The sequence below is a fragment of the Nannobrachium achirus genome, assembly GCF_963921795.1.
Source record: "Nannobrachium achirus genome assembly, chromosome: 3".
NCBI lineage: Eukaryota > Metazoa > Chordata > Actinopteri > Myctophiformes > Myctophidae > Nannobrachium > Nannobrachium achirus.
The window spans coordinates 19,759,390-19,764,143 of record NC_137812.1 but is presented as its reverse complement, the minus strand read 5'-3'; the positions used below and the strand labels follow the sequence as shown (position 1 = coordinate 19,764,143).

The 4,754-nt window shown below is 44.2% G+C and overlaps 1 pseudogene across 1 annotated transcript; it reads left to right on the top strand.

Moving 5' to 3' along the window:
* Positions 1-408: 408 nt before the first annotated feature.
* LOC308282072 (octanoyl-[acyl-carrier-protein]:protein N-octanoyltransferase LIPT2, mitochondrial-like) lies at positions 409-3,941 on the top strand (annotated as a pseudogene). The gene is made up of 2 exons: positions 409-937; positions 3,755-3,941. The product of its transcript is annotated as an octanoyl-[acyl-carrier-protein]:protein N-octanoyltransferase LIPT2, mitochondrial-like (transcript).
* The last annotated feature ends 813 nt before the right edge of the window (positions 3,942-4,754 follow it).

Sequence of the window (4,754 nt, the reverse complement as noted above, 5' to 3'; positions counted from 1 at the left end):
ATGAAGAAAGGACTGTGCCGTCGGATTACCGTTGGAGTATTGGCAACGTTTCATGGTAAGTAAGCCTGGTTTGTAAAATAGTTTGCATATCTTTTCTTCTTTTCCTACGACCGAACAAGTTGATGTTGTCGCTGTTGCCATGGTAATCGGCGCTGCGTCTTTCCTCAACAACAAACCACATGTGTATACTAATTCCGGCATCACAGCCAATCAGAGCCGGATGTTGCTTGCGTCTACGTCATCGTTAATACAACGCTGATTCTGATGTTGACGCTGTTGCCATGGTAATGATTATTGGTGACATCACCATCAACAAGCCCGACCTGCTATAAATAACACTGGGCAAACAGATACAAATACACAAAAAGATACGCCACAGAACGTAGTACTTGTGCAACTAACTATAACATGCAGAAGAGTAGTAGAGCAGTGGTGGAGGTTGTGAGTCTGGGTCTGAAGTCCTACTCCAGCGTTCTCCGGGTCCAGCAGTCCTACAACATCTGGAGGGAAGAGGGAGGAATGTGATGCTGCTGTGTGAACACCCTCCAGTCTACACCACCGGTCAGAGACAGGCCCCTTACCCTCCCAGCGAGGAGCACAGGCTCAAACTCCTCGGCGCAGAGTTCCTTCGCACCAACCGCGGCGGTCATATAACGTTCCACGGGCCGGGGCAGCTGGTGTGCTACCCCATTCTGAACCTGGCCTGCTTCAAGAACAGCGTCCGCTGGTACGTGGGCGCGCTGGAGAGGACAGGCATTCAACTGTGCAGGGGATTCGGCGTCGAGGCCTCGACGTCCCCCCCACACGCCGGGGTCTGGGTCGGAGACAACAAGATATGTGCCATAGGGTGTGCCATACAGACATACTCTGGTCATTACATCACGTCCCACGGCATGGCTCTGAACTGCAACACAGACATGACCTGGTTCAAACACATTAGCCCCGTTTACATGCACGCATCTAATCGTATTAAAAACAAGATTTTAGATAAACCCGATCTAATTCTGCATGTATACACCTAAATAAACCCGATCAAAACCAACACGATTTAAATTCTGATCGGATGCAGAGGGGTGGTCTAGACTTTTTTACGACCCGATCAAAAGGAAAATCCTTCCATGTAAAAACCTAACCCGATTAGAATGTGACATGTTCTTTCAGCGCAGGCTTCCTGGCCATTTATTGTGGCACTTTTTGTGATGTTTCACCACATCTATTTAGTTTATAAACGCATTTTTTAATCAATCTATAAATGTGCAGACTATCTGTGTAGCCTGCCTACGTTAGTGTGCGTGTTTGCGTGCGCTCACGCGAGTCCCAACTAAGACTCCTGTCTCAATTGAGAAGAACCGTAGGCTAGAGATCTTCACAGGTCCAAAAAATGGTCCCGAAAACTAAATGGACCGTCAAATTTTGACCGATTCCGACCTGTTATGAAACAATAATCAAATTACAAAACCAAACCTGAGTGGCCCCGTAACGGTCTCGTCCGATTCCGTCCCGTTCCGACGTTCATTCTTTTTTTACAGACCGAAACCCGTGACATGTTGTCCCGAAATCCTTTTATTTCCAAGGTTCCGAGAGACCCGACCATTTAATCATTATTAAAATCCTCTTTTATGTAACTCACTCACTGCAGCCGTGCAGCGTGCTGTTAACTGATTGACAGGCAGAAGGCTGCCAAGGAATCTATAATATTAAGATCGAAACAAAAGTCAGGGATAAAGGAATACTTATAGGCTACTTTCTAACTACAGAGGTAAGTCATTTTCGGTTTGTTTGACATGTTTAACTTGTACGCGGTCGCGGGTGCCTTCTCATCAAAAAATAGCCGATCTACAAGCTCACAACGCGTCTCAAATCCTGGCAGCAGGCTACGCATCACGTTAAACTGATCCTAGACCAGCATTATCATCTCACTTACACAGCCATTCATTCATCTCGCGGCCTCACGGCTAACAGACCTGATCCTAGGTCAGCCTAAACACAGCACACACGAAACAGATTGATTGATTGATTGAAGAATTTATTAGAAGTTTGCAATAGAAAAAAGTACAGTTTCATGACAGTACAAATCACTGGTACAAGGTCAACTAAAAGGAGATCCTAGAAAGCCGAGGCTTATTTCCACAGGAACCACACTTTAAGTATCTCATATAACATTGAAAGACAGACGGATAGAACATAGTACTTTATCTAGGATAATATCAGTTTCAAAAGCATAACATCAAATACAAAGGCAGAAAAAAGAATAATAAAAAAGGGGGGGGGGGCATGGGGGCTTAGTCTATTTACAAGTCACGGGTAGCAGCTGTCTGAAGGTGACTTTTCATACCAATTTTGAAGGAGGCTAGGGATTTGCTCTCCTTTAGGGCTTGAGGAAGGGCGTTCCACATGTTGATGGTGTAGCAGGAGAACGAGTTAGAGCCTTGTTTAGTGTTAAATCTACGTTGATGATGATTAGTGGAGCTGCCTCTGGTGTTGTGGTCGTGAACATCCTTGACCTTTAAGAAGTAGTTTGTCAGGTACATGGGAATCTTGGAGGTGTAGTGTATCTTGTACACCAGGCCCATTGCAAGATGCTGTACTCTGTCAGCTACTTTGAGCCATCCCACGCTTTCGTGGTGATGATCGGTAAGGTGGGTCAGAGGAGGGAGACCAAGCACAATCCTAATTAGTTTGTTTTGGGCTGTTTGAAGCTTTAACTTTAAGGCGGCTGGGGCGTCGCGATACCAGACAAGGACTCCGTAATCAATGAGGGGCCCAATAAGAGCTCCTCCTAGTGTCTTTCGGGATTTAGTATTGATCAGCGGGGCAACCCTTTGCAAGAAGCGAATTCGTTGGTTGACTTTATTGATAACCTTGGTGGTAATTTTTTCACTGGATAGGTTAGCCTCCAGGATGCAACCCAGGTAGCAGATGTAGTTTTTTCTTTCTATCACAGTGTCACCTACTTTAATTGTGAAGTTCTCAACTAGGCTAAGTTTCTGACTAGATCCAAAGAGGATACATTCAGTTTTGCCTAGGTGAATTGAGAGTCTGTTGTCATTGAGCCAGGTGCAGATCTTGTTAAGTTAACTCCAGTAGTTCGGTGAGAGAAAGAGAAAGATATTCTAGCGCGACTGGACGCTACGTCCTCGTTCATCTATCCTCCTGTGCGTCTTTGCCCAGGTCAGATTGATCTGGCCACTAACTAATTGTCTTCTTGCGATCATAAATAGCCTAAGAAACCACCAGCAAAACATCCTATATTCTTCATCAGATAAATAATATTTAAAGGGGCCTGGGGTAAGTGGATATAGCTAAGAGAGTCAATTTTAATACAGACTTTTTGTTTATTATCGTGAATGCACTTGTCCATGAAGCCATATGTTCTATGGGCCGTCGCCCGTCGGGAGCAAATATGGATTGTGACGTGATGATGATGATGATGATGATTATAATGATAATATAGGCCTAATACATACAGAACAACGCACATTCCCAATAATCTAATTAAAAGAGCATTGCAGCTTATTTTTTCACTTTGGTGGGGCTGTGTATTTGCTTAGGCTCCATTATTATTACTATTATTATTAATGGATACAGGGAAATGCGATCTATTTAATCATTTGCGTCACAACACGATTTAAAAGTGGGCACATGTAAACACCAGATCGGATTGATCTCACCCCATGTATACACTTGATCCAATACCTTCAATCGGGTTTATTTAGATCAGATTGGAATGAGGCTGTCATGTATACACAGCTAGTGTGCCCTGTGGGATTGTGGGGAAAGGAGTGACATCGCTGACTGCCGAGCTGGGGAGGACTGTGACTACCACTGAGAGCGCCCCCTACCTGCTGGAGGCCTTCAGACAACAGTTTAACTGTCTTATAGTAGAGGGAGAGAAGGAAACCCAGTCAGATTGGAAAAAGAATCACACCTGTGTGAAGTGAGCGACGCTCACATCACACACTTATTGTGGGCTCGCTAAAAGGCGAGACCAGTATGTTATACCAAAACTTTATATGTCAAGGTTATTCTCTTCAAAATAATTACCGACAGTACAAAAGCAGGGCCCGAGCATCTTTTTTGGTGACATCACCACCAACTAGTGCGACCTGATATAAATAACAACACGTGGGCTCGCTGAAAGGTGATTGTGGGCACGCTGAAAGGCGAGACCAGCCGTATGGAACAGCTTCGTAGGAACAGTATTTCTAGTTGTGGGCTCGCCTATAAGGCGAGCACACTTTAGATATTGTCATTATTGCAGGCGAGCACACTTTAGATATTGTCATTGTGGGCTCGCCTATAAGGCGAGCACACTTTACATATTGTCATTATTGTGGGATCGCCTGTAAGGCGAGCACACTTTAGATATTGTCATTGTGGGCTCGCCTGTAAGGCGAGCACACTTTAGATATTGTCATTATTATTGTGTGGCAACACACTATAGTTCTAGGGAAACTTTATTTATTCTAGATAAACTTTTTTCGGCGCGTTTCACAGCCCACAGTTTTTGCGCCACACACTCGCGCCATATGTCAAATCGACCGGCTTCATCGGGAATCGTGTGCTATCATTTTGCTAAGAGAAAGGTTGTATAGTTTAATTGATATTAATTTATTAGTGAATTAAAATTCCCCATTGACTTATAATGGGAATTGCAAAAACTCACGTTCAATTATTTTTCTCTCGCAAACCATAGGGGCTACAGTTTCAAAACTTGGAGGGAAGGTTCATAATGCATACAAGGATTAACTGAG